This window comes from Amblyomma mixtum, chromosome 8 (genome assembly GCF_055824585.1).
Source record: "Amblyomma mixtum isolate Tamu chromosome 8, ASM5582458v1, whole genome shotgun sequence".
Classification (NCBI taxonomy): domain Eukaryota; kingdom Metazoa; phylum Arthropoda; class Arachnida; order Ixodida; family Ixodidae; genus Amblyomma; species Amblyomma mixtum.
The window spans coordinates 45,428,979-45,442,529 of NC_143019.1; positions in this window are offsets into that span (position 1 = coordinate 45,428,979).

Here is a 13,551-nt window from a genome sequence, read left to right on the forward strand (position 1 = left end):
AGCGGAACCAAACGCAGTGAAAGATCATGGTTAAGCTAACTATCTAGGTAACTATTCTCCTTCGCCATCAAGTAGACAGAGGGTGCGCCGACACAGCATACACGACCTTCATGCTTTTATATTAATCTCTCACTCTCTTTCCTGAGATCTGTGAGCAGTCAAGGGGGAGGTTTTCAAAATGTAGTGCTGAATTGCAAACGAACTCTTGTGTCAATATCCGGCAGCGATCTTCACTGAACTCTTCTCATTTCCACAACTTGGCGGGCTTTCAACTTTCAAAACGTGCCTTATATCTTCCGAGGGCAGCATTCTTAAGTAGATTTCGGTTACAACTCGGAACTGGTTCATTTGATCTGAAGAAGTACATGGTGAATATTTTGGTGGATATTTTCGTGGTAGCACCAAAAAGTTTGAAGCGGCTTCTATTTATTTAGCTTTTTGTCCGACTTTGCGCAGAAGGAACATTTCAGAAAAGAAGTACCGCGTGTCTTTTCATTTAGTGCGTAAAACATGTGGGAATCCTGGCTTCCCGCCGTTGCCTTTGCGCGGCTGTTGCCGGCCTCCCGCGTTGTTTCTCCTCTTTCCCTTGCTCCCGCCTCAGGCGATGGAGAGGCGGCTAAGTGACTAATCACTGTCATTTGGCCACAGCTCCGCCCCGGCTCCCCAAGGGCCTTTGCCATTGGCGCCTTTTGGCGGGAATTCGGGACCCGCTTGGGCGGCCGCGCACAGCGCGACCGTCCGAGCGCGGCCGAGGGAGAGATCACTCCGAGACAGCGTAAGGTGCGTACGCTACTGTTTGTCCGAGCCGGCTTTTGCCGTTCGGACCCGTGCATACTCGAGCTCGCCCGCACGTGTACTCTGACCTGCAGCGGCTCGAGCCTGTCCAGCGGAGTCCAGCGACCTCCGACAGGCGTACCTTGCGTTGATTGCCCACTCTCTCTCGCAACCGGCCCAACGGTCGACACGAGAGAGAGATCACAGCACTACCGCGAGGACATTCTCCTGCAGCGGCGTGCTAGTGGCGCGCATTGCTCTAGTCGCTTCGTGCGCGCAGCGGAGCCTTGCTCCTCGCGCGCCCCCGGGACGGGGTGACTATTGAGTGTTTGTGTATCTGCTGAAGGACGACGTGAATAAACGTCTCCTTTGTGAACTTGGAGGCCTATTTCTTTGCAGCGAATCGCTCTCCTCCCAGCGGAGGTTGAATGCGCCGCAACGATGCCCCAGGGTGTGTGTGGTGACGGCTGATCGGGGCCCTTGGCTCGCGCGAAGCCCGAACCCGCGGTGGTTGGTGGCCTATGTCCACTGAGAAAACCCACAAACATTTCACACCGATCTCGCATTCCGCTTTCGCCCGGTGCGCTGTGGGAGTAAAAAGGGAGTAAATTGTCTTCTAGTGCACTCATATTTTTATTGGGTGTGCGCTAGAGGACAACTTTACACCCTTTTTGCTCCCTTCTGTTCAGAGTGTGCAATGAGTCTCATGACTCGATGCAACCACGCGCATGGTGCAAATGATACACAACGTAATTACCTACGGCCATTTGTAACGAAGCCATGCAAGTTGATACATACTATCATTCGTTGTCAGTCTGCCTTGCATTCGGCGGCAGCAAAATAACATTTCTACGAGAAAACACCCCAAGGGATTCCTTACATGTCGTCTTAATATTCACTCTTTTTAATACCAAATGTCCGAAATCAAGAAAGACGATAAGTGCGAGCGCTGCGATGATAGCTACATAATTATCATTCTCGGTAACAAATTAAGGAACACCTTCCTTTTCACAAGCAGCTTTTCGGGGAAAGAAAGATGGAAAGGAAGAACAAAACAGCAGCTACTGAGACTCGTAAATAAGAAAGTAAGAAAGCTGGCAAAGCATGTCTTCGTGAAGGTGTTCATTCCAAACTGTTAGCTGCGTTGCTAGCTTCGGTTCTTCTCACATTCTTTGGACCTGTTGTGTTTTCTTCTGTTTTATGCCGGGTGCGCCGCAGCCGCTGGCGCGGAGTTCTGCGCACTGACTGCATCAAAGAGAATGCAGATCACCGCAGGATAGTTAGAGGTGCCCGTTAACTGCTCAAACCATCCCGGCGCTACTATTAGGAATCGTTTTCGGGCCCATCACGAATTCATCGCCGTATCTTTGTGTTCCATCATTTCATGAAAACGATTAACAGCAAAAACGTCGTTCATGGTGTGTTATTTAATACTGTTTTTTATTTTAACTCCTGCTCCACTTGCACGTTGCACGTTTTGTTCTTGAAATTACTTTTTTTCCTTCTTGCTCGCATTTAGCACTGCGCTTTTCACTTCACTACCTGAGCTCTGGGCCCAAGCAAACCACTCTCAGCCGGCAATCATCCCAAGCGTAATATGGAGAGTGGATTCCGGCGGGGCTTTTCTTTCATGGCGTCAACGCTCCGCTAATCTGCATTTTTCTTGACGCTCAGGCACTGCGCATTTACTTCTTATTGTTGTTTTTATTCCACTCGCTCCTCTGGCAAGATGCTGGAGTGGAGGCATCAGTGCTCATCTGAGAGTTCTCTTGGACCTGATTGGCGGGTGTTTGCGGAAAGCCGAGAGATATGGCCAGCATTCACTTGGGAGCACATTGGGGGTACGGTGTGTGCTCTGAACAGACGCTCTCACGTCTTTCCTTGTACTCAACACCTTCCTTCGTTGATTCGCATTTTCTTTCTTCACATCTTGGTTCCCTTTTCTTTTGAACTTTACTTCCGTATTTTAATGAGGCACTAATTAAACGCCACTGCGACCAAATAACAAAGCCAAGGAAGATGGAAGGAGCAAGATATAAAGATTAAGGACGGAACAACATGCTACAAATAAAACAAGCTACGCGCAGGCCACCGGTTACCCACCGGTTATACACTGGGTACAAACTTTCCTCTGGCGTGCTGCTCGGCTGATTTAGGGTGAAATGCTTGTGAAATGGGTCCTTGACCCTAGTTTTAGGAGAGGAAATACTTTGTGCCGTGGCGCTCTTTGCCAGTAGATGTCTTTGCGCCGTAAATTATCAACATCATCGTAGTTGCATGCAGATAAAAATAAATCGGGTGGAAAAGTTTGAGTTCTTGCGGCGGGAGCAGGGAAGGGAGAGGGGAAGTCAGAAGCACGGGTTATGCATGTTTTGCACCTCAGGAAGCTAAGGCTCCTTGAAAACACCGCCTCGCGCACTTTTGGTCCCGCCCATTAAACTAAGTTGGAGGAATTCAGAGTGCGTGCAATTTACTCTGCGCGATTTTCGGCTACATTCCTTATTGTTAATTTTTTGTGTAGTTTTTAAATGGACGCTCGCTTTTCGTGCAGGGTGCATTAGCGAAGTGCTCGGAGACATTACCTACTTTTTTTTTCTTCCTTTCACTCTGCTTTCTTTCTTGACTGCTTACTGTTTCCTTCGCATTTATGTTTTTCTTCTTTTATTTCGCTTATTTTAAAAAAAATATACATACTAGAAGAACTGCGCTGCAGAAAAATGTCTTAAGGATTCCGAAAATGCTGAATTTGACCTTGGGGCTTACGAACGCATCACCAGCTCCTCAAAGAAGAAATTACTAAAGGTAATTAGGTATTCTACAGGAGCGCAATGCAAAAATTTAAAACTACAAATTATATGCTAGTGAGTACTACCTGCAGAAACAACTTTACAAATGTCAGGAATAAGCACTTACTGTGGCATGCAAAGTACCTACGATGAGGTTCTTCTTCTGTTGGATAATTGAGGAAACAGTACAGATTTACCGCCTGTGTACCTACAGGTTCGCTGTGGAAGTGGTTGTTGGAAATTGATTATGAAAATATCTGACTCTATGAATATGCTGTTTTTCTATGTGTATAATTCTGAGACCTTGTTGCTCATACTGCCAGCGGTTCTCGTGTGTAATTTTTATGCAAATGCTAAATATGTGCATGAATTTTATTTATTTAATATACTCTCTGTTCTATATTTATGCATATATGCACTTTCTTTCTTGTGACTACCAAAAAAAAAAGCAAGTGCCCTTTCAGGGGTAAGCCTTTAACTGGGGTTTTGGTTTGGTTTGCTTTTTTTATAGATTCCTACAAGAAATATCTGAAAAAACTTCAAATCTCAAACTGAAACTTTCCTGCTAGTCGTTCTTATGTGCTCCGCATGCCGTCTAACGACAGGCCTCGGCATGACCGTGACAAATAAGAAAAGAACAGTTGAATCATGTGTGCTCTAAACCTAACCGACTCACCTTCCTACCCTACTGTCTTAACAAATAGACATCTTAACAAGCGGCTTGGTACTGCCTTTGTAGTGTCCGTGCTTCTCCGCTGCGCTTACTGCTCGCGCAAGCGGCGAGTAGTTGTCTGGGAATTGCCAACTTCACAGCTACTTCTTGTTCGTCTTGATGTTTCATCGTAGACGGTATGCATAGCGATGCGAGCAGGAATGATGATGTGGATGAACCATGTAGGCTGAAATAGAACGCTATTTAATAGGAAAGTAGCCCCCTGTGTTGGCATGTCTGAGGCCCGTTTCATGGTTGTTCGCGAGGACAAGATTCCAAGCGCAGTCGTGTCTGTTACGTTCTCTGCTCTTGCAGTTGCTTCTTTTTCCTTCTGCCATTGCCGTTTCACACTTCTGCCAATAGACGCGCTATGCTGTATGTTTTACATCCCCCACAAGCAATTCCTGGTAGTTACTCAAAGATGCTTATGGAACCTCTTTAACTCTCACAATTCAGGAATTCTCGTGTAAAAACAACGCCTTTCACTACTCCTTTTTTCCTCTCGCAGGGCGCGAGTGGAACAAACTTGATCCAATAACTGCACAACAAAGCTCGCCTGAAAAGTTTACCCAGCTTGTAGAAGAAGCGCTATTGTGGCTAAACACAGAGTAAAACTATTGTATGATATCTGTGTTATTATTACATTGATCATTTTGCTTTCATTGTTTGGTGCTGCATTACTTGCATGTATTTTATGATCCTAATTTTACAAATTGTGTACTTACCATTGTTATTTATGTATTTTGAAACACAGTAAGTTTTCTGTATTGCCTCTTGAATTCCTTGTACATATACTTTGACACGTCCTGTATTAATGTAACCAGTCGATTGTGTCGCTCTCTCTGGTATAATTCTTTGTTAATAATACTGTAAAATTGTTTTTCTGTACCCACCCCTGTTACAATCCCTCTGGGGATTGACAGTATGTTTAAATAAAAAAATATAAAAAAACTGGCTCGCCTTATAGGCTGAGCGTCATGTCTACTTCTGAATGTCGATGTATCCGGCAACCTTGGCATGTGTACATATGCAAATAAATTTTTTTCTAAACAGCATGGAGCGCCCATCACTTCAGATGAGCTGACGACTGCCAGAGCTGTTGCTACGCTGCTGCTAAAAGTGGCATCGCATGCTTTACTGGGGAAGTGTGACGCTGTCACGCGAAAGCAACAGGAAGGGACGAATATAGAAGAATAGTGAAGAGGACAGCAGTGGAAAAATAACGTAATATTCACCCACAAAGCAAGAATGAACTCCATCTGAGATTTTGTGTTCCTGCGTATATCCACATGCGTATTGAATAGTGTGCATGAGTGTGCGTGCATGTGTTCGTGTGTACTTATGTGTGCGCGCTTTTGTTTTCGTTTGCGCTTGCGTACTGGTCGAACCGAGGGTTCGAAACAAAATACCGCAATCTAAAAGAGCATGAAGTGCAGCCACACTAATGTTCCACAGATGCCCCTTTCTCCCCTCCACTCTGCCCATGTACTGTAAGCGGAGAGCGAAGCCATCGTCTACCGAAATAGCCTTCTGCGTCGCGGTGTGAGCAGCCTCAGAAATACACCACGTCTGCCATAGCATCTCTTTCTCGAAAAAAAAAAAAGACAGATAAATCTCGCACCAGTCGCACTATCGACTGCTGAAACGGCACCCTGCAGAGTTTATTGACCAGCAACGAAGAGTGGTGCAGTTACACTGCCCGCCTACTTTCAGGCGCCCAGCCCTGAAAAGAGTCATAAACGTCCCGGTGCACGCCGTAGAGTATCGACACATATCGGGGCCCGCATACACCGGGTGTCTGTGCGATGAAGCAGTGGTGCGGTAGAAACGACGGCTATCTCAAAGGAGCCTGTCTTCGCTTTTGCGATTTAGTCCCGCTCGCCAAGTGGCCGTTTGCAGCTACGCGTCGTCTCCCTCACAGGAGAACCGCGTCCACTCAACCACTACAGAAAAGACTGTTGTGGCGAGGCCATTTATCGGAGCGGCTTTCAAAGTTTCATCTATGCAGTCTTTTGATTTGTTCCAGTGTTTTGTTAGCTTTTTTTTTTACTCCAGTTATGTTTACGTTGGCTGGCTTTTACGGCTTTTTCGTTCCGGGCATTACTTCAAGACAGCTCCCACTGGAGGAATAATGTATTGCCGGTGAAGTAAATATTCGCGCTTCATTTTATCAACACTCCTACGTGTAAACTAGGCTGCAGAGTGCCTATGTTGTGTGTGACTGCTCATTCGTTCCTCTTAAGAAGCACAATCTGTTGTAGTAGCAACGGAAGAAGCGAAGACTATTGAACGAGGATTCTGTCGTAATCCTTCTATTTGAGCAACTTGATTAAAGCAGAAGCGGTTCCAGAAGGCTATCTGTTGGAATTGATTCCGGGTCGTTCTGACGCAGATTTATCGACCTTAATGTGTGGTTTTACTTTTTTTTTATTTTGCATGATCGATGCATTGCGCTGTGCGTGGGTCTGCAGACCGCCACTCTTACAGATACTTGGTGGACGGTCCAGAACACGAATGACTCCAACTTTTGGTTTGGTTTATGGGGTTTAACGTCCCAAAGCGACTAAGGCTATGAGAGACGCACTCCAACTTTTAAATTGCGCAACTGGTCCATGTTTTGTCACAGCCATCAGCCCAGTCAACACATTGAGAGTAAGGAGTGTAACATGAATCGAAAGTCGCTGACTTTCAGTATGTGTTAACAGCAAGGTTTTGGCTCTCTATACCGAAGCGGAATTACCAGCACAGGAATCGTAAAGAGAGCTGCTCTTGTGTTAGTGTCCGACCGCGGTATGAATTCCGAACACCGCAGGAAACGTACGTGGGCGAACGTTCGAACTTTGAATAAATTAAGGTCGCAGTAACGAAATTTTACTCACAGGAGACTAAAAGCGATAACAGAAATGACGCTATTCGAAAATATTGCCACAGAGCCGGATGCAGGATGAAGACGACAATAGACACTGTACTGCAGCTCGTGCTAACCGCAGCTAGATGTTCGGCTGTTCTGATTTTTGCAAATATAATCTCCTTCATGTACCATCATTAGTGGCGGTTCAAGACTTATAGGCGTGCTTTAGTAAGTGCCACTCGCGTTTGGAAGTCTGCCAAATACTGAACGCTCTTGAGTTTTTTATCTCTGTCGGCATGCTTACCATAGAGATCACTGCATTTGAGATTAAGCGCACGTGCCCGCTTGGAAGACAGCAGTCGCTGAACTTAAAAACTCATTTATAACGCACTTTTTGGTGTTACTGCATGTCTAAAGACACTTCGAAGGCTCTAAACTGTTTTCAGACGCGGCGCATTGATGAAACAGTTAAACTATTATAGCGCTGTGTTCAAGCAACACTTTTTCCTTGGCTGATGTTCGCTTCAGTTTGTGGCGGCTATACAGGAAAATGCTCTTGACAACGGAGAAGGAACGCCTTAAATGGTAGGGAGCTTCTTAATGAAGTTAGCATCGTATTTCCTGGTCGCTAATTATTGCTTCTTATTTTAATTTTTTCAAGCATGGGCTGTAGCGTGTCATTGTTTAACAAAGAAATAGATGATTGACAAAATCATCCATAGTAAAGTTGAGTACGCGGCTGGAGTGCTTTCATGTAATCAAATATAACACGTTTAAGCTATTTTCAAATTGGAGATCTCTGTATAAAAGAAGAGAAAGCTAAAATTGTCTTAAATCCGAGTGCTAAATCCGAGTGTGTTAAAATATTTAATGCCAATTTTTCTTTGAAAAAGGAATTAAATAAACGGCGATTCGTTCTGTGTATGCAGATTGTACTCCAAAGCGAGCAGTATTTAAGCTTAGTTTCCGTTTCAGTGTATTTAGTTCCTTTGAAGTGGTGGAGTGCAAATAAAACATGGTTAATTATTAAAAAGTATCAAGTCAACTTTTGAATATTTGGTTTTTTGAGTCAAAGCATATACTGAGAAATTGGAAGCCGTCAATAACAGAAGGGAACCCAGTTTCTAGAGTCCGCTAGTCAGCAGCGTGGTTCCGGATATTGAACATGTTAACGGTGTCTTCGAACGGTCCTCATGTTGGCTTTTTCCCGCTTCACATGCACCAAATTCCCCCACTGATCTTACATAGTGCCGTCATGGAAACAACGCCGTAATTTTTACGTTATAAAATACATAACCGCCAAAAGTATTGCTTGCATTAAACACTCGAGCGACCCCATTTGACCAATCTGCAATAGGGGAAAGCCAACCTATCAAGTTTTCGAAAGCGAGCTTTTCAGGTTGTGTATCTCGAACCACAACGCCGATTCCGACATTTTAAAGAATCAGCTTGCCTTCAATGTGGAAATTTTCAGTTTCGCAACGCAATCTTGCGCCACAAAACGACTACTTAAAAACTTGTCTTGTTAATCTAAGTTTTTAATCGCCTTTTTTAATACTCCATGTAATTTGCGCCTCGCAGTACAGCCCAGATGCACAGACCGCACCAGCGTGCCTTTCACGGCTTGAAAAAAAATCTATATCGACTAATTTCATACAGCCGGTAAACTGGAGGAAACACGCTGACTACTGAAAGTGGGTAGAAGGACGGCAAAGTTAAGTCAGACACCTCTGAAGGTTAAGCCTAGTTGGTTTGCTTTCGAGCCACTTCGAAAGGATATAACGTAAAAGAAAAATTGGAGATATTTACACATATCGACTCCTGCAGGAATTCTATTCTGGTACAAAGAAACACAATTCTATATTGCTTGACATCGCTAATTTGCGTTTAAACGTGCCCGCTTACAGTACGCGTCATTCTGAAAAGTGGGAGGTTAAAACACACCGGACAACTTAAAGTAAACAAATGCTTGAGAACAATTTACCGCGCCTATTAAATTTCCTTAATGAAAATAGCATCAGTGTCGAAAAAATGACCCCCTCAAATTTCAAGACTTTCTTGAATTCATGTGGTTTTGACCGATTATGTAGTGTGTTGAAAGAGTTCTTTTTCATCGTATCTTCTATGTATATCTGAGTGAATGTTTTTCCAAGACAGGTGACCTGTGTGTGTTATGTTTTGTATGCTGTGCTTCTCCGCGCTGCCACATGTAATGGAGGTCGAGGGCCTCTCAAGCTGCACTGTCGCAGCTTTTACCTCGGCCTCCTCCATTTTATAAAAATGAACATCAATAAAAAAAAGAAAGAAAGATTGCAGTGAAGGAGTACAGGCCACCCTCTCCCAAGCTGTCCCAGTCGTTGGTGCCACTGCATGGACGGTCAACTGGCAATGGTTTCCCCTTCGCTTTTTTTCGAGCCGACTAGTCATGTTTTGGCGAACAAGGCCGTTAAGTGGGGAGGTGCAAGAAAAAGGCACGGCAAAGTTTCGGGATTGCGGTCAGCGGTGGAATCGTGCAGGGAACTTCGAAGAAGGAACCGCGGAGTCGTTTTCTTCCGAACTTGCGAGGCTGGTGCGGTCTACTTAAGAGTGAATACATCCTGGTTTCCCTCGTCCGCCCTTAAAAGTGGGAAGGAGGGGCGCAACCCCTAACGGCGCTTCGCTGCTTCGGTGGGACGCTCTGAGAAGGGAAGGGGGCAGCAAAGAAGAGCGAGGAGAGGAAAGGGGGTTGCGGGAGGGAGGGAAGGCAGTACAGACAGCGGGCAATTGGCACGAAACGCTCGAAATCGTTTGCACGGGTGGCTGGAAGGGGGTGAGTTTGCGGATAGTTGAGACAGCAGCTCACCTTAACTCTTAATCCTGCCATCAACGCTGGAACTCGTCGGGAGATATATTGAGCAGAGTAATGAGAGGGGAGGGGATGCATAGTGGAGCGTAAAATAAACGGACAATAATAAAAGCAGTGTTCATTTGAGAACTTTGAGTGAATGCTGTCAGTTCGAACAAATATTTGATAGGCACGCTTCTATGTAAAAAAAAAGATAATGGCCATTTAGAGAGCTGAAGGCGATCTTTAATTGTGGATGTATAAAATACAGTCTTAGAGATTACAAATTATTCAGCGAAATATTTTAGTAAGCCCCTGCAGATGGAGGTTGCCTAATAGCTCTGCTATTTCGTTCCAAGAAACATGAGCAGACGTCGTGAGATAGGACCAGCCATGCCGTTATTTATTCTTTGTCACTAAAACTTTCTTTTTCAATGACTGCGTCATTTCAAGCTTGTTCAATATATAGGAATGTGTTTAGCACGAATTCTCATATCTAAATTAACAGCACTGAATGAAAAAAATTGGAATCTGTCCGTGATTTTTTTTTAACTTAAGGTCGATGTTTAGAAACTTCTCACGTCAAAAAAAAAAAAAATTTGCTGCTCACTTTTTCGGAGAGACATTTACGAAAAGAGCGCGGAATTGATCAATTTTGAATCTTTTTTTATTACAACTTGGTGACGTGTTGGTCAAAAAACGTAATACACTATATACTAATGTGTTACATGTTTTCCCTAAGGCATGAATTGCAATATAAATTTGGCTCTTGTAATTATCGTCGTTTTGGAAACACGATTTCTACCAAACGAAAGTAGCTTACGCAAGAGTTACAGGCAAAGAGCGAAGTAAAATTATATATTTTAAGCGCTTTCGAGACTGCAACTGGTGTAGTTTGCAGGATTGTTCTCTGGTCTTTAAAACAAAACAAGAGGGTTCTGAAAATTAATCTGCGAGAAGTTTCATATCATTGAAATAATCGTATCAAGAAAAAAAATTACAGAGCATGAACCACAAGTATGCTTTACTTAATGCTGAAATAAGAATTTTTGTGCTGACATTATAAGGTCGATTTTTCTTTTCCCCGAAGGAGAGTTTGTAGAAAAACGACTTTCGTCATTTCGTTATGCCCATAATGGCCTGTGTATCGTCAGAGTTTCAAAAGGGTATTTCCATTTCTTGGAACTCCTAAACTGTATTCAACTCCTAAACTGTATTCCTTCAATGAAGAGACTTCATTCTGAGTAGAAGCATAATAATTAAACTTCTTTTCCCACGCAAAAAACAGTCTAATTTCTTTTTACATGTTTTAATGCGGTGCGGCATCGGGTTTCAAGCATCGTTCTCCCAAGCGTCCTGTATTAATGCCATTTTATCGACGAAGTAGCACAAGTATAAAGAAAATATTAAAGCAGCCGTTCTGCAAAAAGATTTACTTACTCCACTGTGCACCACTTTGGAAACTCTGCTGTGGCGCTGCAAACAAACAAACAAACAAACAAACAAACAAACAAACAAACAAACAAACAAACAAACAAACAAACAAACAAACAAACAAACAAACAAACAAACAAACAAAAAAGATTGGAGAGAAGACTGGGAAGCACATCTTCACTGAAACACAAACTAATTTGTTTCCATTCTTTTCATCATTTTTTAGCAAAATCATTTTGCCTCAAACTTAGAGTCGTTCAAAGACAAGAGTTTGAGTAAAAGGGTTCCTCGTGAGCGCCCAGGCAGGGTCTCTCAAAAGCTTTTTCAGTCCTTCAGCCCGACTGACTTCAACTGAGCGGGCTCCGTCTTTCTTCGTTTCAGTGTCGACGGTGGGTTCACTACAAAGTGTCGAGGTCTGCCCGCGTCCTTGCTCTCGACATCTTGTCTAGCAAGCTGTTTCCGTTTTTTGGCACATATTTCTTTTCCTAGATGGGACGGCACTCACCGGCCCCCGTCAGCACTCTCGGCGCATCTGAAGGGTGCGGCCCTCTTTTCTATTCCTTGAGCTTTATTTTAGAGTGGCATTTCTTTGCAGCTTCGGATATAAGAACGATTCTTCAGCTTCTTTGAGCACCGTCGCGTCCACTCTTGTGAACAGAGCGCAAACAGCCCTTGACGCAGTCTACCGGGACAAATTGGCAGCGTAAGGGTGAGACAGTAGCAAGAACTGAGCAAGGACAAAGTACTACAGAACGAGTGCTACAGTGTAGCAACAAGGGGTCCAACGAGAAAGGGGGCAGTGAGAACGCTGCCAAAACGGCACTCCGAGACCATACTTTCGGCAATTAATCAAGCGCTGCTGCAACGCTCTTGACAAGGCTGGTTTGATGACCCCGGCGTAAATTATTCTTTCTTGGCGCACTGTGGCCCGCGAGTGTCCGGCGCAACTCCAAGAAGCCGCATAACGGTGACGATTGCGTTAGAGCCGGGAATACCCGTTCCAGGATAGTCCTATTTAAAAAGAAAAAAGAGAAATGAGGACAAACAGAAATTAAAAAGAAAGGCAGTTTTATAAGGAGGCGCCTTTTGTATTTCGGGTTCCTGGAAATTCACTACAGCTGTCTAAGAGGTATTTTATTCAGGAAAGTGGGTTCTTGGTTCGGGTCACTCCGGTGGCGTGTAGTTTTTGTTCTTCTTTCGAATCATTTATCCTTCATGGATGGAATAATTATACCGATTCATTCATTCTAATCAACACCACAAATTAAAAAATAACAAAAACCACACTCGCCGATTCCACTTGGTTTCGGGCACAGTTGGATTGCTTCATATATATATCATAACGAGCTCCTCATTGCTATTCCCTTTTTCTCTTCAAGACTGGAAGTAAGGTATTTTTCACTGATGGCTCAGACGGTGAACCTAAAAAGGAGGATGGATACAGTAGAGCTGTGAGATATAAAAAAAAAACAAATAATGTCAGGACTGGGAAAAACAAATGAAATGGCGGGGAAGGCAAAAGACAGGGATCCAGGACTCCAACCACAGCACTAAATCAGAGAACCAAAAGAAGGAGGTCGGGTAGGTTTTCGTTGACGCTGTGTAGGAGAACATTTTGGCTGCTGACTGATCGCAGCAGCAGCGTCTCGGCTGGACTGGGCTGTGTTTTCAATCCCAAAGTGAACTCCATTCCTTAGACTCTCTTATTTTTCTCGGGGAGCTGATTTTGCTGAAAGTGTTCGGAGCTCTTTAATATTTATTCTCTAATGGCATGCCCGTTCTAAATACACCATGCACTCGCATTTGAGAAAGCCTCGGATAGCGCATGCAGTCATTTTCAAAAGGTAATGTAGTTTGCTATTCTCGAAGTGTAATGCACCCAAGCCGCCTGCATCTCAGGAGAGCTCATTCTGGTTAGGAATGGTTCAGATCCTGTCACAGACAGAAAGCCTTTCGATAAGAAAAAAAGAAGAAAAAATTAGCACTCAGGGAGCCTTACTGTCGAGGAAGCTTTCATCAATTTCATAATCCTGGCATCATAAGATGTTTTCGCCGGGAATTCAAGTAGAAAAGCACAAAACCGAACGGTCTGATGCAGCAACCACCGATATCGCACTGATGCTGGCTCGGCAGCGGCAGAGTTGAAAGCTGTTTACAAAATTCGAATTTT